This window comes from Ostrea edulis, chromosome 1 (assembly GCF_947568905.1).
Source record: "Ostrea edulis chromosome 1, xbOstEdul1.1, whole genome shotgun sequence".
Taxonomy (NCBI): Eukaryota; Metazoa; Mollusca; class Bivalvia; order Ostreida; family Ostreidae; genus Ostrea; species Ostrea edulis.
The window spans coordinates 46840514-46865711 of NC_079164.1; the positions used below are offsets into that span (position 1 = coordinate 46840514).

The 25198-nt window shown below is 34.2% G+C and overlaps 18 non-coding genes across 18 annotated transcripts; 7 read left to right on the plus strand and 11 right to left on the minus strand.

Moving 5' to 3' along the window:
• Window positions 1-5042: 5042 nt before the first annotated feature.
• Window positions 5043-5116, plus strand: Trnai-aau (transfer RNA isoleucine (anticodon AAU)). Its single transcript has one exon. It is a non-coding gene; the product is annotated as a tRNA-Ile (tRNA).
• Window positions 5117-5372: 256 nt separating this feature from the next.
• On the minus strand, window positions 5373-5444 carry Trnaq-cug (transfer RNA glutamine (anticodon CUG)). Its single transcript has one exon. It is a non-coding gene; the product is annotated as a tRNA-Gln (tRNA).
• Window positions 5445-5551: 107 nt separating this feature from the next.
• Trnad-guc (transfer RNA aspartic acid (anticodon GUC)) lies at window positions 5552-5623 on the plus strand. Its single transcript has one exon. It is a non-coding gene; the product is annotated as a tRNA-Asp (tRNA).
• A 7747-nt stretch (window positions 5624-13370) lies between these two features.
• On the minus strand, window positions 13371-13443 carry Trnar-acg (transfer RNA arginine (anticodon ACG)). Its single transcript has one exon. It is a non-coding gene; the product is annotated as a tRNA-Arg (tRNA).
• A 285-nt stretch (window positions 13444-13728) lies between these two features.
• Trnaq-cug (transfer RNA glutamine (anticodon CUG)) lies at window positions 13729-13800 on the minus strand. Its single transcript has one exon. It is a non-coding gene; the product is annotated as a tRNA-Gln (tRNA).
• A 107-nt stretch (window positions 13801-13907) lies between these two features.
• Window positions 13908-13979, plus strand: Trnad-guc (transfer RNA aspartic acid (anticodon GUC)). Its single transcript has one exon. It is a non-coding gene; the product is annotated as a tRNA-Asp (tRNA).
• A 1833-nt stretch (window positions 13980-15812) lies between these two features.
• Window positions 15813-15885, minus strand: Trnar-acg (transfer RNA arginine (anticodon ACG)). The gene has a single exon. It is a non-coding gene; the product is annotated as a tRNA-Arg (tRNA).
• A 285-nt stretch (window positions 15886-16170) lies between these two features.
• On the minus strand, window positions 16171-16242 carry Trnaq-cug (transfer RNA glutamine (anticodon CUG)). The gene has a single exon. It is a non-coding gene; the product is annotated as a tRNA-Gln (tRNA).
• A 107-nt stretch (window positions 16243-16349) lies between these two features.
• Window positions 16350-16455, plus strand: Trnaf-gaa (transfer RNA phenylalanine (anticodon GAA)). Its single transcript has 2 exons — window positions 16350-16386; window positions 16421-16455. It is a non-coding gene; the product is annotated as a tRNA-Phe (tRNA).
• Window positions 16456-18286: 1831 nt separating this feature from the next.
• Window positions 18287-18359, minus strand: Trnar-acg (transfer RNA arginine (anticodon ACG)). Its single transcript has one exon. It is a non-coding gene; the product is annotated as a tRNA-Arg (tRNA).
• A 285-nt stretch (window positions 18360-18644) lies between these two features.
• Trnaq-cug (transfer RNA glutamine (anticodon CUG)) lies at window positions 18645-18716 on the minus strand. The gene has a single exon. It is a non-coding gene; the product is annotated as a tRNA-Gln (tRNA).
• Window positions 18717-18823: 107 nt separating this feature from the next.
• Window positions 18824-18895, plus strand: Trnad-guc (transfer RNA aspartic acid (anticodon GUC)). Its single transcript has one exon. It is a non-coding gene; the product is annotated as a tRNA-Asp (tRNA).
• Window positions 18896-20731: 1836 nt separating this feature from the next.
• Window positions 20732-20804, minus strand: Trnar-acg (transfer RNA arginine (anticodon ACG)). The gene has a single exon. It is a non-coding gene; the product is annotated as a tRNA-Arg (tRNA).
• A 285-nt stretch (window positions 20805-21089) lies between these two features.
• On the minus strand, window positions 21090-21161 carry Trnaq-cug (transfer RNA glutamine (anticodon CUG)). Its single transcript has one exon. It is a non-coding gene; the product is annotated as a tRNA-Gln (tRNA).
• A 107-nt stretch (window positions 21162-21268) lies between these two features.
• On the plus strand, window positions 21269-21340 carry Trnad-guc (transfer RNA aspartic acid (anticodon GUC)). Its single transcript has one exon. It is a non-coding gene; the product is annotated as a tRNA-Asp (tRNA).
• A 1796-nt stretch (window positions 21341-23136) lies between these two features.
• Window positions 23137-23209, minus strand: Trnar-acg (transfer RNA arginine (anticodon ACG)). Its single transcript has one exon. It is a non-coding gene; the product is annotated as a tRNA-Arg (tRNA).
• A 285-nt stretch (window positions 23210-23494) lies between these two features.
• Trnaq-cug (transfer RNA glutamine (anticodon CUG)) lies at window positions 23495-23566 on the minus strand. Its single transcript has one exon. It is a non-coding gene; the product is annotated as a tRNA-Gln (tRNA).
• A 107-nt stretch (window positions 23567-23673) lies between these two features.
• On the plus strand, window positions 23674-23745 carry Trnad-guc (transfer RNA aspartic acid (anticodon GUC)). The gene has a single exon. It is a non-coding gene; the product is annotated as a tRNA-Asp (tRNA).
• The last annotated feature ends 1453 nt before the right edge of the window (window positions 23746-25198 follow it).

Below are 25198 nucleotides of genomic sequence, written 5' to 3' on the forward strand. Positions count from 1 at the left end.
TCTTTTTTAAATAGATTTGTCTAATATATCTCATTTTCAAATGACACGTTTCTTGAAGATTGAAGTGGTACATTTAAAAAAACATATTAACAAATAACGTTTTCAATGTTAATAAATATTTTCTATTTGAAAAATTAAAAAACAAATTGCACGCGTTGTCTTCGCAGATTTTATAACTTTTATAACAAATTTATGCTATGCATTAAATCAAAGCGAAATTTGTATCTATCACACTTCTTATTTGGAAACAAAACACTGTTTTATCACTCCGGGAAAATTAATTAAAAAAAATATATTAATCAACTACTCATGATGCCTCTATCGCAATTTATCTAGAGTGATAATTACTTCGGTAGTATAGTGGTGAGTATACCCGCCTGTCACGTGGGAGACTGGGGTTCAATTCCCCACCGAAGAGTAACATTTTTCTCTCTGTACCATCTTCTTCCTTGACGCCTTTCTTCCAAGAATATGTATCACAACATTATTGATTGATCGACGACAATTTGGAAGGACAACTATAAAGTGTTAAAGTTCAATTTAGATATGACTGATGCATAGGTACACATTTCAAGGTGTTAAAGTTTCATTTTGGGAAGATAGGTTTGATAAATAAATATATATATATATATATACATGTAAATCAGGTGACTCATTTCAATGGCTCGTTGAAACACCTCGAATGAAGAAAATCAATTGATAAAGAATACTTATTTCTTGACAAAAGTGCATCAAAGTAGCAAACAATATGACTATTTTAATCATTTGTATCAAGTATATTTTTCCTGGATTATTAAAATCTAAAGAAATAACGATATTCCTGAAATGTCGCTATTTCTTTTTGAAATAGATTTGTCTAATCTATCTCATCCAAATGGCATGGTTCTTGAAGATTGTAGTTGTACATTTAAAAATGATATTAACAAATAACGTTTTCAATGTTAATAAATATTTTTTATTTGAAAAATTAAAAAAAAATTGCACGAGTTCTCTTCGCAGAATTTATAACAAATTTATGCCATGCACCAAATCAAAGCGAAGTTGGATTTATCACACTTCTTATTTGGAAACATAATAGTTTTATCAATCCGGGGAAAATTCAAAAAATATCCCATGAAATGATTGAAAGGTTGTATCACTCTTTCCGCAGTGAAATCATGCTTCATACAAGGTGCTCAAAGAAGCGGGCAATTGAATAATGAGCCACTTTAAATGTCAATACATGTCAAAATCTATCTTCAACAATCAAAATGTACATCCAAGCGGTTAGGTCAGTCACTTAGATAGTCGTGGTGATAATGAAATAAAATTATACCATTACTGTTCACATAATGATGTAACGGCTAGTCCAAAATTAGATTGTGTACAACTATCAATAATAAGATATGTATTGATGAACTTAATCATCATTTGATCAACTTAAATGTGTAAAGAATCTTTGTACATTCATATCGTAATGATTTATATACGGGAACCCGAATTTCCTCGATGCGAAGTAGATGGCAACAACAGTCCTTAATAAATAAGAGAGTTTACTCGGCATCCTTACCTGATATAACACTGGCATCATTTCCTACGTGTTTCCCTTACATTTGTACCATCCTATACCCCATGATATATCCATAACACAACTTATTCCCAAACTGAATAAATCTCCCATCTCTCCAAATATGGCGCTAAAACATGCGGTACCACGAGAGTCGCTCGTGCTGTAATTCGGCCCTCTTCAACCGTTTGCTATAAAAGCCAGGCATTTGAGACCAAGAGAACAGAAGAGAAGAGAGACATTTGAGATACACTTCTCACTATAGAATGGAGCCTGAAGAGCCCAAGAAGATGGTAATTAATCAATTATCACTATTGTAGTGTATTACCCAGCTAGGATTTGGTGCCACCCTTTTGTGATTATTAGTCTTTGATCCGGCTGTACTGTTGCATCTATCCGGGTATCCCATTGAACCCGGTTAACTTTATATACTATTCGGGTTTCCCACATTTGATGTTTTATATATATTATCATAATTTATTATTTCATTAAATTTATCTATATTCCTTAAGCCCATCTCGTGTTTGGTTTTAAATGATTCAAGGTAGATCTCAGAAACAGGAGACCCACGCAATAAATTATTGTAACCCAAGTCATTGACGGACGAAACGTTACAATGATATCAAAATAAATATCACACTTTCTGGAAGTGATCAGTTAAGAAGATAAAAAAAATTCACTAGGTACTAATCTTTCACATTATATAAAACAAGAGATGTTTGTAAAACACATATGCCCCCATGGTGCAAAATTGAAAAGGGTTATACACACACACATCATTTAATTGAGAGTAGTATCATCAATTCAAAATATTGAGCAGACAATATCTTCCTATGTCAAGAGTGGATTGACCATGTGACCTAAAACTCAATAGGGGTCATCAACTCCTGAAGATGTACCAGTGTACCAAGTTTGATGTCTGTCAAGCAAAGGGTTCTCAAGATATTGAATGGACAGTATATTCCTATGTCCAATTTGACCCTTGACTTTTGACCATGTGACCTTAAAATAATTAGTAGTCATCTTCTCCTGAAGATGTACCAGTGTACCAAGTTTGATGTCTGTCAAGTAAAGGGTTCTCAATATATTGAGCGGACAGTATATTCCTATGTACAGTTTAACCCTTGACCTTTGACCATGCGACCTCAAAATCAATAGGTGTCATCTTCTTTTGAAGACGTACCAGGGTACCACGTTTGATGTCTGTCAAGCGAAGGGTTCTCAAGATATGGAGCAGACAGTATATTCCAATGTCCAGTTTGACCTTTGACCATGTGATCTGAAAATCAATAGGGGTCGTCTTCTCCTAAAGACGTACCAGTGTACCACGTTTGATGTCTGTCAAGCAAAGGGTTCTCAAGATATTGAACGGACAGTATATTCCTATGTCCAGTTTGACCCTTGACCTTTAAACATGTGACCTCAAAATAAATAGGGGTAATTTTCTCTTGAAGATCTACCAGTGTACCAAGTTTGATGTCTGTCAAGAAAAGGGTTCTCAAGATACTGAGCAGACAGTATATTCCCATGTCAAGTTTGACCCTTGACCTTTGACCATGTGACCTCAAAATCAATAGGGGTCATCTTCTCTTGAAGATATACCAGTGTATCAAGTTTGATGTCTGTCAAGCAAAGGGTTCTCGAGATATTTAACGGACAGTATATTCCTATGTCCAGTTTGACCCTTGACCTTTGACCATGTGACCACAAAATCGATGGGGGTCATCTTCTGAAGATGTACTGGCATACCAAGTTTGATGTCTGTCAAGCAAAGGGTTCTCTAGACATTGAATGGTCAGTATATTCCTATGCCCAGTTTGACCCTTGACCTTTGACCATATGACCTCAAAATTAATAGGGTCATCTACTCCTTAGGATGTACCAGTGAGCCAAGTTTGATGTCTTTCAAGCAAAGGGTTCTCAAGATATTGAGCGGACATTATATTCCTAGGTCCAGAGTAGATTGATCCTTTACCTTTGACCTTTTGACCTGAAAAACAATAGGGATCCCCTTCTACTCATAACTAACCCACATATGAAATATCATTATCATCAAATGAATGGTTCTCAAGATATTGAGCGGACAACACATGGTCTACAGACAGACCGACCGACCGACAGGTACAAAACAATATGCCCCCTCTTTTTCAAAGGGGGGCATAACTAGGTCATATTTGTCCATCTAATTGGAGGGGGTATACATTCCCGATCTCCAACTGTACTCCTCCTTGCTGTATCTAACACCGACCGATGACATTTAGGCCAACTACGTTCACTTAAAATCTTTCGTGGATAAAAGAGATTATCCCCAAAGAAAACCAGATGTATACCAGAACTTCAGAAATTTTGTTTGACTTTCCCGTGCAGGACTCTGAGGTCTATATTAAGTGACTGTAAAAGAAAATTTACGAGTCTGCTAGGATTCGAACCTGGAATCTTCTGATCCGTAGTCGGACGCGTTATCCATTGCGCCACAGATCCATTGCATGTCATCTCATGCAATGACTAGTTGTTGATGTTCTTTAAAGCAATACCAGCTGTAATTGATAGCAAATAAATTGCAGAATTAAAAAACCCAAAGAGAATGACATATTTGTGATTGAATATATTTCATTTCGTTGCATCAAAGTGGATCTGAAGCAATATACCCGTCAAATCAGCAGAACATGTCCATTCATGAATTATCGTCTTCCAGACTGAAATTCCTATTCGTAGTCTGCAATGTACATTGACCTCAAAAGTCACCAGTTCAGAATGATGCGGAAGAGAGGCACTGCGCACGTGTCACATTTCTAAACAATTTAGTATGCCAATTTTAGAGAAAATTTACTATCCAACGTTTATCTCAATGGCACATTGAACATTTGCGTAATAAGTTACTTTCTTACACTTATAGTACTTCAAGCTAATCATGAAACGATATAACATTTCATAACAAACGAAATGTGTAGTCACTTACGCCAGTTTCGATCATCGTTCCCGTGTTCGAGGATATGGCGATTGTGTTTGAGCGGTTTGTACGAAACGCTCATTGTAGGTATTCTCTCAAGCAATTTTCCCTTGTTTATTTTGCTGAATTATTCATCAGATCTTAGGGATTATATTAGTTATACAGATAGGTGTTAATTGGTGCATCCTTTGATAGTTGCAAAATACCGTCAGTTACAGCAAACTACACGTTCAACTAGACCATGGCTTGTAAATACTCAAATTCTGTCACATTCTGTGCGTTTTCTTTAAGTTTTCAATATACGATTTAATTTATCACGAACAAAATCATTCATTTACGTGGATTCAAAAGAAGACGTTTTCAGCTGGGTAAAATGTTCCCATGAATTGCTCCTTCGTGAATTAAAACCGTTCTCCTTTACATACAAGTATATATCAAAACATAAATTAATCATACCACACTTTGTATTGATAAAATATTTACTGTCAACGACATAGACTACTACAATATATTCGACCAGTTGTCAATCAACCAAATATTATCACAGGCCGGTTAGCTCAGTCGGTTAAAGCGTCGTGCTAATAACGCGAATGTCGTGGGTTCGACCCCCACACTGGCCAGTTTTCAAATCATTTTTATCATCTTTCAAATTATAATAAAAGAAAAGAAAAAAAGAGCGTCGTGCTAATAACGCAAATGTCGTGGGTTCGACCCCTACACTGGCCAGTTTTCAAGTTATTTTTATCTTCTTTCAAATTATACATGTACCAGAAAAGAGAAACTAAATATTTAGTAGCACAATACCAAAAATAAGAGTTTTAATGATTTCTTGGATTTCCATGATTCAAAAGCATAATTTCCAATACAAATAGCATAATGTTCCACCGAGATTTGAACTCGGATCGCTGGATTCAGAGTCCAGAGTGCTAACCATTACACCATGGAACCTAATGAATAACAATGGTTATTACGCCATCTCAACTGTACCACCCATCCTCAAGTTAATCAACTACTCATGATGCCTCTATCGCAATTTATCTAGGGTGATAATTACTTCCTCGGTAGTATAGTGGTGAGTATACCCGCCTGTCACGTGGGAGACCGGGGTTCAATTCCCCGCCGAGGTGTAACATTTTTCTCTCTGTACCATCTTCTTCCTTGACGCCTTTCTTCCAAGAATATGTATCACAACGTTATTGATTGATCGACGACAATTTGGAAGGACAACTGTAAAGTGTTAAAGTTCAATTTAGATATGACTGATGGATAGGTACACATTTGAAGGTGATAAATTTTCATTTTGGGAAGATATGTTTGATAAATAAATAAATATATATATATATATATATATACATATATACATGTAAATCAGGTGACTCATTTCAATGGCTCGTTGAAACACCTCGAATGAAGAAAATCAATTGATAAAGAATACTTATTTCTTGACAAAAGTGCATCAAAGTAGCAAACAATATGACTATTTTAATCATTTGTATCAAGTATATTTTTCCTGGATTATTAAAATCTAAAGAAATAACGATATTCCTGAAATGTTGTTATTTTTATAAAATAAAAAATGGCGGCTACCAGTAGCGGACGTCGTATTACCGAAGGAAGTAAATCTAATGGTTCTTTGCATTATCCTAGCACAGACAACGGTGCAAATGCTACAGAAAGTGGAAATACAAGTGTTCTACTAACAGACATGCTAAATTGTGACAATTCTGAGGAAACAGACGAGTTTGTCAACTTATTTACTTCCCAACCCATGAGTTCCGTGAGTACTTCTTACGATATGAACTACAACATGTCTCTCAATCAAGCCGTGTTCGATTCACAATCCATTCCTATCAACGATAGGATTTTGAATCAAACAGGTATTGAATACCTAGATGAACCGCTTAAAAACTTACCAAAAGAAATATACATAGGGAAGCTTACCGATTTGTGTTCTAACAATGAAAGCATGATATGCTGGTATCGGGACATACTATGCACACGAGCGAAAAGTCAAAGTGATTGTCCACGGGGTAATCTTATTAACATAAAATCCACTAAAAGCAGTCCTAGCACAGTAAAATATGCCAGAGATTGCTTTACTCTGCACATGTTTCTTCAAGATGATAAGCTCGGAATAGAAACTATCTTCGACAGAAATAAAAATTCATCATGTGGCACCGATAGCTCAAAAATCAATCTAGTTGAACTAAGGGTGACCATGCAATCTCTGATGCAAAGAGTGACTGAGTTGGAAGATACTTTAGGCTCTAAGAACAAATCTATTGAAAATCTGGAATCAAATATCCGGTCGCTACGTTCGGAACATGAGCAACTTCGGTTAGACTACGAATGTCTCAAAGCTGAGGCCACATCAAGATTTGCTAAATATGACTCCTTTCAGAAGCTCACAGCCGACAATATCAAACGTGTGGAATCTGATTTTGATGAATGCCGAATTCATAAAAACAAAACAAATTATGAACTTAAAAGACTAGCCAAAGTTAGTCTAAACTTTCAAAAACAATTAAGCACCCTTAGTCCAAATAAAACATATGCAAATATAGTAGACGAGCAATCAAAAACGTCTACAATATCGGAAAATCGTTGCCTGGTGGAGGAAGCAGAATCTTGTCGTACCATCCACCATAATTCCCAGTCCGATTCGTTAGGCAACGTCGTCGCTGAGGGAATTCAATCTTTGCGTACTTACATGTCAAACACACCGACGCAAAATCACCCAGCAGATGAAGGAAGAGCAGTGCCTGCACTCTCCACTGAAATCCCGCGGTGTACCTCTCCCACTCGTGGTCAACATAACGGTGATGGCCAAAACGATATTGAAATAACCGAGGTAAATTCGACACGCTCTGAAAGGCATAGGAATGCTAGTACACAAAGAGTTCAATCAGACAATGTCAATAGATCGGTGAATTATAACGGGGAATCGTGCATGGTGACTCTGCAACCCAAAAAAGCAAAGCAAGAAGAAGACATCTTCATAGGGGTTACATACAATAAGACAGCTAGATACTATCTTTCGGGAATAAACAAAAAATCAACCAAATATGGTATTGAAAACTACATTCAGGACAAAGGTGTAAAAACTACCCACCTAATGTTATTCAAACCACGATACGGAAGCTCTCTAGTTACTGCAAAAGGTAAACGTACCCACACAGTTTGCTAAAATTGTAGAATCGCCCCGATTCTGGCCTGAAGGAGTGAGGTGCAGACGGTGGTTAAACAACAGAGACTGGAGTAAAAAAAAATGCGCGTTGCAACCAACCCAAGAGAACTGGGACTCTGAAATTCATTGTGAACACGATGTTGACTGATATTTATCTCGCATCTGATCGTGTAAAGAAAACTAACAACAGAACTAAATAATGTCACTCGGTATGAATTATCAAACAATGCATTGGTTTATTTTCCTTCATGTTATTATGGTAGTCATGATGGCGTGGAATTATTTCATCTACATTATGCCTGTCCTCACTGTTGGATAGAGAAAATTGTGACATTGTAATTATCTCTGAGCATAAGCTTAGAGAAAATACCAAACATTATCTAAACTCTGTACACAAAGATTACCACAGCTTTGTAAAAATAGATGATGAGAACGCTTCGCAGCAAAATTCTAATATGTATGGTAGAGGAGGTGTTGCAATTATGTTTAAAAAGTCATTATTGTTTTCTGTGAAAGAAATTCCATGTTCTGAAACCAATCGAGTATTAGGTATTCAACTTCAAGATAAAAAAGGTTGTGTTATGTATATTTTTGGTGTTTATCTACCATCAGACAACGATATTGATGCATATCAACATGTTCTTAATATTGTAGATAGTTTGTACAATTATTACTCGGATTATGGTAAAGTCATTATTGCAGGCGACATGAATGGCAGTATTGTTGATTTCTGCAATACAAACGCACGCAAATCAAATTTATTGCTAAATTTAGTTTCAAAGCATAATTTATGCATTCAGAATACTGACTTTGTCGTAGAAGGTGAAAAGTTTTCTTTTGTTCAAAAATTTACAACCTTAGATTATATTCTTTTTGACAAGTATGTCTTAGAAAATTTGCAAAGTTATAGAATTATTCCGGAAGGTACATTTTCTACAACTTCTGACCATTTACCTATCATAGCAACTATAGATTTCAATATAGCTACATATAATCTTAGGTACACCCAATCACAATTACCGGTGTGGCACAAAGCTGCACCCGAGGCTGTCGTAGAATACAGACAGAAAGTTGACAACGCCCAAGAGCACCTGTTAGAATCTAACATAAATAACAATACAGACCTGGGCGAGTATATCCGTACTATTTCGAATACTCTCCACAGATGTGCCAGGGAATCAATCCCATTTACGTCATTCAATGTTTTTACTCGTCCGGAATGGACAAAAGTCGTTAAAGAACTTCACACTATTGAACGTTCTAAGCGTCGTATATGGATATCTGAAGGACGTCCTCGCGGTATGAACTTTACATCATATCGAAATTATAAAAGAGCAAAGCGACTGTTTCGAAACGCTCTAAATGAAGAACATGAAAAACACATGTGTAAGGTTTACCGTGACCTCGACAATGCGGCAGAATGTGACATACGTCTATTTTGGAAATTAGCCAAACGCAGAAAACCCCGAACCTCTAGAATTTATCCCGAAATAGAAGACAACAATGGTCAGATTCAAAATGACCCAAATAGTGTAGCGGAAGTCTTTGCTTCTCATTTTGAAAAAATTTACAGTCCTTTAGAAGAGGAACATTTTGATTCTAACTTTAAATACGAAGTTGAGAATAATATTAGCAACATTATAAAAGAATGTGAGGTTGATGTTAGTGACTTACCGGGTGGTAATATAGAATTGGAAGAACTTACACCAATTATAAATAATCTAAAGTTACGGAAAGCACCTGGCCATGATTCACTAACAAATGAACATATTATTCACGGAGGTAAAATTCTTACCTTCTGTCTTCTGAAAATGTTCAATGCAGTCATAGCCTGCGGTAATATTCCCCATGAATGGAAGCGCGGCTTAATAGTTCCATTATATAAAGGTGGAGACAAATCGAAAGCCGCATGCAACAGTTATAGGCCTATATCTCTTTTGACGTGCTTTTTTAAAATACTTGAGAAAATAATTCTATCTCGTATCTCAAACTCAACTCTTGTATCAAAACATTTCCCAAATGCTCAACAACAAGGTTTTCAAAAATATCTAGGTTGTTTAACCGCGTCGTTTAATTTACAAGAGACAATTTTTCATAATATAGAACAAGGCAACAATGTCTATGTTAGCTTTTTGAATAGCAGTAAGGCTTTTGATACTGTTTGGAGGAATGGCCTCATGTTAAAGCTTTACAAACTTGGAATAAAAGGTAAAACCTGGTCACTGATTAATAACTGTCATAAAGTAACATCTAGATCTATTGTTGTAAATCAAACCCAATCTAGATGGTTCTCTGTTGATCAAGGTGTAAGACAAGGTGGTGTTTTGTCTACATTTTTATATCTTGTTTATATTAACGATCTTGTTGATGAATTAGAGCTAAGTAGTCCTAATACAGGTATCCTTAATGTTATGAGCAGCTGTTCCTCATTGGCAGATGATATATCCTGCATTGGATTATCCCCAATGGCCCTCCAAAACTTGTTAGATATTGCATACGCATATTCGAATAAATGACGATTTTCCTCCAATGCGTCAAAATCGTGCGTGGTGAAATTCCGTGGTAAGAGGAGTAAAATGGATAACAACTTTCCTTGGCATCTGGGACAATCATCGATTCCATGTGAAGAATCCTATAACCACCTAGGTATCGTGATTCATCACAAATTCCAACTTTCTGAAAGAATAGGAAGAGCCTGCGAAAAGGGCAGAAAATCCTTTTTTACACTATCTGACATAGGATCCCATTTTCTCAACCCAATGACTGTATCTCATTTATATAAAACAATCGTTATGCCTACAGTACTTTATGGATGCGAACTCTGGAATAATATGACCTGTTCAGACCGCCAAAACCTTTGTATTTTTCAACATTTTGTGTGCAAAAAATCTCTAAATTTACCAAAATTATGCAGATCCTATATATGTGAGTCACTTTTTGATATATTGCCCATCAGCGCATAAATAGATACAAGAAAACTACTGTTCTTAGGAAGGCTCTGTCGAGTGGACATAAACACTCTACCAAAGAAAATATTCTTGACTCGATTATTTTCTTACTAGCAAAACCTTTCAGAAGTCCAATATGGTTTTATTCCAGATATCATTCAAACCTTGCAAACATACAATCTTACCAATTATATAAGTACATGGCTTGACAACGGATTCTTCCCAGATAAGTTATCCTGGAAAAGGATATCCAGAAATACCGTATCATTGCATCACCAAGACCAGCGGCAATTGAGGATGAACAGTCCGGATTTCCATTTATTCAAACAAATATTTTCAGATATAAAACCTGCCACAATTTGGAAATTAGGTAACATTGAACTTTGCAAATTCATATGCAAAATATATACAGGTATGCATGTAAATGGCCGTGTTCATTTCTGTCATTTATGTGGTAATTCGTTCATGGATGTTTTCTGTCACTCGTCTTGTTTGTGTCTAAGTACCGCCAGCATACGAGAACAGTGGTGGAACGCCATCGCTACTAACTTCAGTGTCGAACTGTGTGCAGAAATATGTGGGCTCTCGGAATTTGAATGGTACCTTGTTCTTCTTGGTGGCCAAATATCTACACCTTTAAATAAGATGGACGCCAAAGCATTCCGTCTGCTGAACTTTAAATTGGTGTGCAGCACTTCAGCCCTATACTACAGATGCTCACTGCAGTAATTATATCTATATTAAATATGCTTTGGCTATAAAAGGGACAGCTGCTACCATATGTACTCATCTGTTGAGGTGTACAACTAAGAATATCCTATTCTTTTCTATTTTTGGTTATATTGTGTACATAATGTGTTTTTCTCTTTTCTTTCTTTCTTTGTATGTACATGTATTTGTAATTATATTGATGTAAATGTACTTTTTTCAAAATCTCCTAAGGGAGGAAATAAAGTATGAATGAACAACGTTATTGATTGATCGACGACAATTTGGAAGGACAACTATCAAGTGTTAAAGTTCAATTTAGCTATGACTGATGCATAGGTACACATTTGAAGGTGTTAAAGTTTCATTTTGGGAAGATAGGTTTGATAAATAAATATATATATATATATATACATGTAAATCAGGTGACTCATTTCAATGGCTCGTTGAAACACCTTGAATGAAGAAAATCAATTGATAAAGAATACTTATTTCTTGACAAAAGTGCATCAAAGTAGCAAACAATATGACTATTTTAATCATTTGTATCAAGTATATTTTTCCTGGATTGTTAAAATTTAAAGAAATAACGATATTCCTGAAATGTCGTTATTTTTTTTATCAATTTCTTTTTGAAATAGATTTGTCTAATCTATCTCATATCCAAATGGCATGGTTCTTGAAGATTGTAGTCGTACATTTAAAAATGATATTAACAAATAACGTTTTCAATGTTCATAAATATTTTTTATTTGAAAAATTAAAAACAATTGCACGAGTTGTGTTCGCAGAATTTATAACAAATTTATGCCATGCACCAAATCAAAGCGAAGTTTGGATTTATCACACTTCTTATTTGGAAACATAATAGTTGTATCAATCCGGGGGAAATGTAAAAAATATCCCATGAAATGATTGGGAGGTTGTATCACTCTTTCCACAGTGAAATCATGCTTCATACAAGGTGCTCAAAGAAGCGGGCAATTGAATAATGAGCCACTTTAAATGTCAATACATGTCAAAATCTATCTTCAACAATCAAAATGTACATCCAAGGCGGTTACATGTAGGTCAGTCACTTAGATAGTCGTGATGATAATGAAATAAAATTATACCATTACTGTTCACATAATGATATCAAAATAAATATCATACTTTCTGGAAGTGATCAGTTAAAGTAATTCCACCCTCCTGTGATGTCATCAGATTTTGCAAAATCAACAATTTATTTAGATTTATGCATGATAGGAACATAAATTTTGTTGGAGTCTTTTCTTATAGTTATTGTAAAAAATCTTGCTAAAAATAAAATATTTCAAAAGTCTTAAGTTATAGATGAATAATCAATGATGCGTTTCAAAATATTGAATCCAAGGGCAATAACTCTGTTTCTATTGATTTCTTTACCAAGTCTATTATGCGATGATTTCCTTTATTTTTTACAGACATTTTGTATATTTTTGTGAAGATACAATTTCATGAAATTGTTATGAATGCTACTATATCGTCATAACCAGTTTGTATGGAATTTTAATATCCCTGTTTAAGGAAAATTGCAATTTTCTGACGGTATATATGATTCTCTTTATGTACGTTTCACATCTTAAAAAGTGTGATGACCTATGTATTTTATTTGATAATTTGTTACTTTTAACTCTAATGAATGGAAATAAATACACATTTTAAACTTGTATCAGATAAAACTGCGAGTATGGAATTACCTTAAGAAGATAAAAAAAAACTCACTAGGGACTAATGTTTCACAATTGAGACCGTATATATAAAACTAGGTCATATTTGTCCATCTAATTGGAGGGGGTATATATCCCCGATCTCCAACTGTACTCCTCCTTGCTGTATCTAACACCGACCGGTGACATTTAGGCCAACTACATTCACTTAAAATCTTTCGTGGATAAAAGAGATTATCCCCAAAGAAAACCAAATGTATACCAGAACTACCGAAATTTTGTTTGACTTTCCCGTGCAGGACTCTGAGGTCTATATTAAGTGACTGTAAAACAAAATTTACGAGTCTGCCAGGATTCGAACCTGGAATCTTCTGATCCGTAGTCAGACGCGTTATCCATTGCGCCACAGACCCATTGCATTCTATTGATCCCCACACTGGCCAGTTTTCAAATTATTTTTATCATCTTTCAAATTATAATAAAAGAAAGGAAAGAAAGAGCGTCGTGCTAATAACGCAAATGTCGTGGGTTCGACCCCTACACCGGCCAGTTTTCAAATTATTTTTTTCATCTTTCAAATTATACATGTACCAGAAAAGAGAAACTAAATATTTAGTATTACAATACCAAAATAAGATTTTTAATGATTTCTTGGATTTCCATGATTCAAAAGCAAAATTTCCAATACAAATAGCATAAGGTTCCACCGAGATTTGAACTCGGATCGCTGGATTCAGAGTCCAGAGTGCTAACCATTACACCGTGGAACCTTATGAATAACAATGGTTATTACGCCATTTCAACTGTACCACCCATCCTCAAGTTAATCAACTACTCATAATGCCTCTATCGCAATTTATCTAGGGTGATAATCACTTCCTCGGTAGTATAGTGGTGAGTATACCCGCCTGTCACGTGGGAGACCGGGGTTCAATTCCCCGCCGAGGAGTAACATTTTTCTCTCTCTACCATCTTCTTCCTTGACGCCTTTCTTCCAAGAATATGTATCACAACGTTATTTATTGATTGATCGACGACAATTTGGAAGGACAACTGTAAAGTGTTAAAGTTCAATTTAGATATGACTGATGCATAGGTACACATTTGAAGGTGATAAATTTTTATTTTGGAAAGATATGTTTGATAAATAAATATATATATATAGATGTAAATCAGGTGACTCATTTCAATGGCTCGTTGAAACACCTCGAATGAAGAAAATCAATTGATAAAGAATACTTATTTCTTGACAAAAGTGCATCAAAGTAGCAAACAATATGACTATTTTAATCATTTGTATCAAGTATATTTTTCCTGGATTAGTAAAATCTAAAGAAATAACGATATTCCTGAAATGTCGTTATTTTTTTTTATCAATTTCTCTTTGAAATAGATTTGTCTAATCTATCTCATATCCAAATGGCATGGTTCTTGAAGATTGTAGTCGTACATTTAAAAATGATATTAACAAATAACGTTTTCAATGTTCATAAATATTTTTTATTTGAAAAATTAAAAACAATTGCACGAGTTGTGTTCGCAGAATTTATAACAAATTTATGCCATGCACCAAATCAAAGCGAAGTTTGGATTTATCACACTTCTTATTTGGAAACATAATAGTTGTATCAATCCGAGGGAAATGCAAAAAATATCCCATGAAATGATTGGGAGGTTGTATCACTCTTTCCACAGTGAAATCATGCTTCATACAAGGTGCTCAAAGAAGCGGGCAATTGAATAATGAGCCACTTTAAATGTCAATACATGTCAAAATCTATCTTCAACAATCAAAATGTACATCCAAGGCGGTTACATGTAGGTCAGTCACTTAGATAGTCGTGATGATAATGAAATAAAATTATACCATTACTGTTCACATAATGATATCAAAATAAATATCATACTTTCTGGAAGTGATCAGTTAAAGTAATTCCACCCTCCTGTGATGTCATCAGATTTTGCAAAATCAACAATTTATTTAGATTTATGCATGATAGGAACATAAATTTTGTTGGAGTCTTTTCTTATAGTTATTGTAAAAAATCTTGCTAAAAATAAAATATTTCAAAAGTCTTAAGTTATAGATGAATAATCAATGATGCGTTTCAAAATATTGAATCCAAGGGCAATAACTCTGTTTCTATTGATTTCTTTACCAAGTCTATTATGCGATGATTTCCTTTATTTTTTACAGACATTTTGTATATTTTTGTGAAGATACAATTTCATGAAATTGTTATGAATGCTACTATATCGTCATAACCAGTTTGTATGGAATTTTAATATCCCTGTTTAAGGAAAATTGCAATTTTCTGACGGTATATATGATTCTCTTTATGTACGTTTCACATCTTAAAAAGTGTGATGACCTATGTATTTTATTTGATAATTTGTTACTTTTAACTCTAATGAATGGAAATAAATACACATTTTAAACTTGTATCAGATAAAACTGCGAGTATGGAATTACCTTAAGAAGATAAAAAAAACTCACTAGGGACTAATGTTTCACAATTGAGACCGTATATATAAAACTAGGTCATATTTGTCCATCTAATTGGAGGGGGTATACATCCCCGATCTCCAACTGTACTCCTCCTTGCTGTATCTAACACCGACCGGTGACATTTAGGCCAACTACATTCACTTAAAATCTTTCGTGGATAAAAGAGATTATCCCCAAAGAAAACCAGATGTATACCAGAACTACCGAAATTTTGTTTGACTTTCCCGTGCAGGACTCTGAGGTCTATATTAAGTGACTGTAAAAGAAAATTTACGAGTCTGCCAGGATTCGAACCTGGAATCTTCTGATCCGTAGTCAGACGCGTTATCCATTGCGCCACAGACCCATTGCATTCTATTGACCCCCACACTGGCCAGTTTTCAAATTATTTTTATCATCTTTCAAATTATAATAAAAGAAAGGAAAGAAAGAGCGTCGTGCTAATAACGCAAATGTCGTGGGTTCGACCCCTACACCGGCCAGTTTTCAAATTATTTTTTTCATCTTTCAAATTATACATGTACCAGAAAAGAGAAACTAAATATTTAGTATTACAATACCAAAATAAGATTTTTAATGATTTCTTGGATTTCCATGATTCAAAAGCAAAATTTCCAATACAAATAGCATAAGGTTCCACCGAGATTTGAACTCGGATCGCTGGATTCAGAGTCCAGAGTGCTAACCATTACACCGTGGAACCTTATGAATAACAATGGTTATTACGCCATTTCAACTGTACCACCCATCCTCAAGTTAATCAACTACTCATAATGCCTCTATCGCAATTTATCTAGGGTGATAATCACTTCCTCGGTAGTATAGTGGTGAGTATACCCGCCTGAAATAAAAGAGAAAAAAAAAAGTATACCCGCCTGTCACGTGGGAGACCGGGGTTCAATTCCCCGCCGAGGAGTAACATTTTTCTCTCTCTACCATCTTCTTCCTTGACGCCTTTCTTCCAAGAATATGTATCACAACGTTATTTATTGATTGATCGACGACAATTTGGAAGGACAACTGTAAAGTGTTAAAGTTCAATTTAGATATGACTGATGCATAGGTACACATTTGAAGGTGATAATTTTTTATTTTGGGAAGATATGTTTGATAAATAAATATATATATATAGATGGAAATCAGGTGACTCATTTCAATGGCTCGTTGAAACACCTCGAATGAAGAAAATCAATTGATAAAGAATACTTATTTCTTGACAAAAGTGCATCAAAGTAGCAAACAATATGACTATTTTAATCATTTGTATCAAGTATATTTTTCCTGGATTATTAAAATCTAAAGAAATAACGATATTCCTGAAATGTCGTTATTTTTTTTTTATCAATTTCTCTTTGAAATAGATTTGTCTAATCTATCTCATATCCAAATGGCATGGTTCTTGAAGATTGTAGTCGTACATTTAAAAATGATATTAACAAATAACGTTTTCAATGTTCATAAATATTTTTTATTTGAAAAATTAAAAACAATTGCACGAGTTGTGTTCGCAGAATTTATAACAAATTTATGCCATGCACCAAATCAAAGCGAAGTTTGGATTTATCACACTTCTTATTTGGAAACATAATAGTTGTATCAATCCGGGGAAAATGCAAAAAATATCCCATGAAATGATTGGGAGGTTGTATCACTCTTTCCACAGTGAAATCATGCTTCATACAAGGTGCTCAAAGAAGCGGGCAATTGAATAATGAGCCACTTTAAATGTCAATACATGTCAAAATCTATCTTCAACAATCAAAATGTACATCCAAGGCGGTTAGGTCAGTCACTTAGATAGTCGTGGTGATAATGAAATAAAATTATACCATTACTGTTCACATAATGATATCAAAATAAATATCATACTTTCTGGAAGTGATCAGTTAAAGTAATTCCACCCTCCTGTGGTGTCATCAGATTTTGCAAAATCAACAATTTATTTAGATTTATGCATGATGGGAACATAAATTTTGTTGGAGTCTTTTCTTATAGTTATTGTAAAAAATCTTGCTAAAAATAAAATATTTCAAAAGTCTTAAGTTATAGATGAATAATCAATGATGCGTTTCAAAATATTGAATCCAAGGGCAATAACTCTGTTTCTATTGATTTCTTTACCAAGTCTATTATGCGATGATTTCCTTTATTTTTTACAGACATTTTGTATATTTTTGTGAAAATACAATTTCATGAAATTGTTATGAATGCTACTATATCGTCATAACCAGTTTGTATGGAATTTTAATATCCCTGTTTAAGGAAAATTGCAATTTTCTGACGGTATATATGATTCTCTTTATGTACGTTTCACATCTTAAAAAGTGTGATGACCTATGTATTTTATTTGATAATTTGTTACTTTTAACTCTAATGAATGGAAATAAATACACATTTTAAACTTGTATCAGATAAAACTGCGAGTATGGAATTACCTTAAGAAGATAAAAAAAAAAACTCACTAGGGACTAATGTTTCACAATTGAGACCGTATATATAAAACTAGGTCATATTTGTCCATCTAATTGGAGGGGGTATACATCCCCGATCTCCAACTGTACTCCTCCTTGCTGTATCTAACACCGACCGGTGACATTTAGGCCAACTACATTTACTTAAAATCTTTCGTGGATAAAAGAGATTATCCCCAAAGAAAACCAGATGTATACCAGAACTACCGAAATTTTGTTTGACTTTCCCGTGCAGGACTCTGAGGTCTATATTAAGTGACTGTAAAAGAAAATTTACGAGTCTGCCAGGATTCGAACCTGGAATCTTCTGATCCGTAGTCAGACGCGTTATCCATTGCGCCACAGACCCATTGCATTCTATTGACCCCCACACTGGCCAGTTTTCAAATTATTTTTATCATCTTTCAAATTATAATAAAAGAAAGGAAAGAAAGAGCGTCGTGCTAATAACGCAAATGTCGTGGGTTCGACCCCTACACCGGCCAGTTTTCAAATTATTTTTTTCATCTTTCAAATTATACATGTACCAGAAAAGAGAAACTAAATATTTAGTATTACAATACCAAAATAAGATTTTTAATGATTTCTTGGATTTCCATGATTCAAAAGCAAAATTTCCAATACAAATAGCATAAGGTTCCACCGAGATTTGAACTCGGATCGCTGGATTCAGAGTCCAGAGTGCTAACCATTACACCGTGGAACCTTATGAATAACAATGGTTATTACGCCATTTCAACTGTACCACCCATCCTCAAGTTAATCAACTACTCATAATGCCTCTATCGCAATTTATCTAGGGTGATAATCACTTCCTCGGTAGTATAGTGGTGAGTATACCCGCCTGTCACGTGGGAGACCGGGGTTCAATTCCCCGCCGAGGAGTAACATTTTTCTCTCTCTACCATCTTCTTCCTTGACGCCTTTCTTCCAAGAATATGTATCACAACGTTATTTATTGATTGATCGACGACAATTTGGAAGGACAACTGTAAAGTGTTAAAGTTCAATTTAGATATGACTGATGCATAGGTACACATTTGAAGGTGATAAATTTTTATTTTGGAAATATATGTTTGATAAATAAATATATATATATACATGGAAATCAGGTGACTCATTTCAATGGCTCGTTGAAACACCTCGAATGAAGAAAATCAATTGATAAAGAATACTTATTTCTTGACAAAAGTGCATCAAAGTAGCAAACAATATGACTATTTTAATCATTTGTATCAAGTATATTTTTCCTGGATTATTAAAATCTAAAGAAATAACGATATTCCTGAAATGTCGTTATTTTTTTTTATCAATTTCTCTTTGAAATAGATTTGTCTAATCTATCTCATATCCAAATGGCATGGTTCTTGAAGATTGTAGTCGTACATTTAAAAATGATATTAACAAATAACGTTTTCAATGTTCATAAATATTTTTTATTTGAAAAATTAAAAACAATTGCACGAGTTGTGTTCGCAGAATTTATAACAAATTCATGCCATGCACCAAATCAAAGCGAAGTTTGGATTTATCACACTTCTTATTTGGAAACATAATAGTTGTATCAATCCGGGGGAAATGTAAAAAATATCCCATGAAATGATTGGGAGGTTGTATCACTCTTTCCACAGTGAAATCATGCTTCATACAAGGTGCTCAAAGAAGCGGGCAATTGAATAATGAGCCACTTTAAATGTCAATACATGTCAAAATCTATCTTCAACAATCAAAATGTACATCCAAGGCGGTTACATGTAGGTCAGTCACTTAGATAGTCGTGATGATAATGAAATAAAATTATACCATTACTGTTCACATAATGATATCAAAATAAATATCATACTTTCTGGAAGTGATCAGTTAAAGTAATTCCACCCTCCTGTGGTGTCATCAGATTTTGCAAAATCAACAATTTATTTAGATTTATGCATGATAGGAACATAAATTTTGTTGGAGTCTTTTCTTATAGTTATTGTAAAAAATCTTGCTAAAAATAAAATATTTCAAAAGTCTTAAGTTATAGATGAATAATCAATGATGCGTTTCAAAATATTGAATCCAAGGGCAATAACTCTGTTTCTATTGATTTCTTTACCAAGTCTATTATGCGATGATTTCCTTTATTTTTTACAGACATTTTGTATATTTTTGTGAAGATACAATTTCATGAAATTGTTATGAATGCTACTATATCGTCATAACCAGTTTGTATGGAATTTTAATATCCCTGTTTAAGGAAAATTGCAATTTTCTGACGGTATATATGATTCTCTTTATGTACGTTTCACATCTTAAAAAGTGTGATGACCTATGTATTTTATTTGATAATTTGTTACTTTTAACTCTAATGAATGGAAATAAATACACATTTTAAACTTGTATCAGATAAAACTGCGAGTATGGAATTACCTTAAGAAGATAAAAAAAACAACTCACTAGGGACTAATGTTTCACAATTGAGACCGTATATATAAAACTAGGTCATATTTGTCCATCTAATTGGAGGGGGTATACATCCCCGATCTCCAACTGTACTCCTCCTTGCTGTATCTAACACCGACCGGTGACATTTAGGCCAACTACATTCACTTAAAATCTTTCGTGGATAAAAGAGATTATCCCCAAAGAAAACCAAATGTATACCAGAACTACCGAAATTTTGTTTGACTTTCCCGTGCAGGACTCTGAGGTCTATATTAAGTGACTGTAAAAGAAAATTTACGAGTCTGCCAGGATTCGAACCTGGAATCTTCTGATCCGTAGTCAGACGCGTTATCCATTGCGCCACAGACCCATTGCATTCTATTGATCCCCACACTGGCCAGTTTTCAAATTATTTTTATCATCTTTCAAATTATAATAAAAGAAAGGAAAGAAAGAGCGTCGTGCTAATAACGCAAATGTCGTGGGTTCGACCCCTACACCGGCCAGTTTTCAAATTATTTTTTTCATCTTTCAAATTATACATGTACCAGAAAAGAGAAACTAAATATTTAGTATTACAATACCAAAATAAGATTTTTAATGATTTCTTGGATTTCCATGATTCAAAAGCAAAATTTCCAATACAAATAGCATAAGGTTCCACCGAGATTTGAACTCGGATCGCTGGATTCAGAGTCCAGAGTGCTAACCATTACACCGTGGAACCTTATGAATAACAATGGTTATTACGCCATTTCAACTGTACCACCCATCCTCAAGTTAATCAACTACTCATAATGCCTCTATCGCAATTTATCTAGGGTGATAATCACTTCCTCGGTAGTATAGTGGTGAGTATACCCGCCTGTCACGTGGGAGACCGGGGTTCAATTCCCCGCCGAGGAGTAACATTTTTCTCTCTCTACCATCTTCTTCCTTGACGCCTTTCTTCCAAGAATATGTATCACAACGTTATTTATTGATTGATCGACGACAATTTGGAAGGACAACTGTAAAGTGTTAAAGTTCAATTTAGATATGACTGATGCATAGGTACACATTTGAAGGTGATAAATTTTTATTTTGGAAAGATATGTTTGATAAATAAATATATATATATAGATGGAAATCAGGTGACTCAATTCAATGGCTCGTTGAAACACCTCGAATGAAGAAAATCAATTGATAAAGAATACTTATTTCTTGACAAAAGTGCATCAAAGTAGCAAACAATATGACTATTTTAATCATTTGTATCAAGTATATTTTTCCTGGATTATTAAAATCTAAAGAAATAACGATATTCCTGAAATGTCGTTATTTTTTTTTATCAATTTCTCTTTGAAATAGATTTGTCTAATCTATCTCATATCCAAATGGCATGGTTCTTGAAGATTGTAGTCGTACATTTAAAAATGATATTAACAAATAACGTTTTCAATGTTCATAAATATTTTTTATTTGAAAAATTAAAAACAATTGCACGAGTTGTGTTCGCAGAATTTATAACAAATTTATGCCATGCACCAAATCAAAGCGAAGTTTGGATTTATCACACTTCTTATTTGGAAACATAATAGTTGTATCAATCCGGGGGAAATGTAAAAAATATCCCATGAAATGATTGGGAGGTTGTATCACTCTTTCCACAGTGAAATCATGCTTCATACAAGGTGCTCAAAGAAGCGGGCAATTGAATAATGAGCCACTTTAAATGTCAATACATGTCAAAATCTATCTTCAACAATCAAAATGTACATCCAAGGCGGTTACATGTAGGTCAGTCACTTAGATAGTCGTGATGATAATGAAATAAAATTATACCATTACTGTTCACATAATGATATCAAAATAAATATCATACTTTCTGGAAGTGATCAGTTAAAGTAATTCCACCCTCCTGTGATGTCATCAGATTTTGCAAAATCAACAATTTATTTAGATTTATGCATGATAGGAACATAAATTTTGTTGGAGTCTTTTCTTATAGTTATTGTAAAAAATCTTGCTAAAAATAAAATATTTCAAAAGTCTTAAGTTATAGATGAATAATCAATGATGCGTTTCAAAATATTGAATCCAAGGGCAATAACTCTGTTTCTATTGATTTCTTTACCAAGTCTATTATGCGATGATTTCCTTTATTTTTTACAGACATTTTGTATATTTTTGTGAAGATACAATTTCATGAAATTGTTATGAATGCTACTATATCGTCATAACCAGTTTGTATGGAATTTTAATATCCCTGTTTAAGGAAAATTGCAATTTTCTGACGGTATATATGATTCTCTTTATGTACGTTTCACATCTTAAAAAGTGTGATGACCTATGTATTTTATTTGATAATTTGTTACTTTTAACTCTAATGAATGGAAATAAATACACATTTTAAACTTGTATCAGATAAAACTGCGAGTATGGAATTACCTTAAGAAGATAAAAAAAAAAACTCACTAGGGAGTAATGTTTCACAATTGAGACCGTATATATAAAACTAGGTCATATTTGTCCATCTAATTGGAGGGGGTATACATCCGACCGGTGACATTTAGGCCAACTACATTCACTTAAAATCTTTCGTGGATAAAAGAGATTATCCCCAAAGAAAACCAGATGTATACCAGAACTACCGAAATTTTGTTTGACTTTCCCGTGCAGGACTCTGAGGTCTATATTAAGTGACTGTAAAACAAAATTTACGAGTCTGCCAGGATTCGAACCTGAAATCTTCTGATCCGTAGTCAGACGCGTTATCCATTGCGCCACAGACCCATTGCAATCTATTGACCCCCACACTGGCCAGTTTTCAAATTATTTTTATCATCTTTCAAATTATAATAAAAGAAAGGAAAGAAAGAGCGTCGTGCTAATAACGCAAATGTCGTGGGTTCGACCCCTACACCGGCCAGTTTTCAAATTAATTTTTTCATCTTTCAAATTATACATGTACCAGAAAAGAGAAACTAAATATTTAGTATTACAATACCAAAATAAGATTTTTAATGATTTCTTGGATTTCCATGATTCAAAAGCAAAATTTCCAATACAAATAGCATAAGGTTCCACCGAGATTTGAACTCGGATCGCTGGATTCAGAGTCCAGAGTGCTAACCATTACACCGTGGAACCTAATGAATAACAATGGTTATTACGCCATTTCAACTGTACCACCCATCCTCAAGTTAATCAACTACTCATAATGCCTCTATCGCAATTTATCTAGGGTGATAATCACTTCCTCGGTAGTATAGTGGTGAGTATACCCGCCTGTCACGTGGGAGACCGGGGTTCAATTCCCCGCCGAGGAGTAACATTTTTCTCTCTCTACCATCTTCTTCCTTGACGCCTTTCTTCCAAGAATATGCATCACAACGTTATTTATTGATTGATCGACGACAATTTGGAAGGACAACTGTAAAGTGTTAAAGTTCAATTTAGATATGACTGATGCATAGGTACACATTTGAAGGTGATAAATTTTCATTTTGGGAAGATATGTTTGATAAATAAATATATATATATATACATGTAAATCAGGTGACTCATTTCAATGGCTCGTTGAAATACCTCGAATGAAGAAAATCAATTGATAAAGAATACTTATTTCTTGACAAAAGTGCATCAAAGTAGCAAACAATATGACTATTTTAATCATTTGTATCAAGTATATTTTTCCTGGATTATTAAAATCTAAAGAAATAACGATATTCCTGAAATGTCGTTATTTTTTATCAATTTCTCTTTGAAATAGATTTGTCTAATCTATCTCATATCCAAATGGCATGGTTCTTGAAGATTGTAGTCGTATATTTAAAACTTATATTAACAAATAACGTTTTCAATGTTCATAAATATTTTTTATTTGAAAAATTAAAAACAATTGCACGAGTTGTGTTCGCAGAATTTATAACAAATTTATGCCATGCACCAAATCAAAGCGAAGTTTGGATTTATCACACTTCTTATTTGGAAACATAATAGTTTTATCAATCCGGGGGAAATACAAAAAATATCCCATGGAATGATTGGGAGGTTGTATCACTCTTTCCACAGTGAAATCATGCTTCATACAAGGTGCTCAAAGAAGCGGGCAATTGAATAATGAGCCACTTTAAATGTCAATACATGTCAAAATCCATCTTCACAAGTCAAGGGTTATTGATTCGTTACCTCGCACTAACCCTTGACATCAGTCGCTATTTTAAAGTTGGGCTCGAGAAGAAGGATGACGCAATACGCTAAAATTAATCAGTCAATGAGATTTCTTGTTTCAGATGAAATTTTGGTAAGGGAATAAACAGAAAGTAAAAAATGGCGTCCGTTGACGAAAAGATATATGAAAAACATCAAATCGAGCATTTGACTGAAAACCAAAAGCTTTCGATATCATGTATCAGAGAAGGAAAAGATGTTTTTATTGGGACTAAAACCGGCAGTGGTAAATCCCTATCTTAAGAAGTTGTTCCCATTATTTTAGACAATTTGTTTAAATTGTTAAAACATAGTCGTCAAACGTACTTCGAGAATCCATCATTTTCATTCGGCTCATACCCCAAAACCTCGTCTAATTGTTTCTTCAAGCAAAACGAACTCCCGAAAATCAATCGACGGTATCTGTCTTGTACTAATTGGCCAGAAATTCTACACCATAATGCCGTCGACATGCGTGTTTACTGTTTAGTTTTGTTTTCGGCCGATTATAAAAGCCGTTGTCTGATTGGTTTGCAGCTTCAGACTGCAAACCAATCATATGCTTCTTCT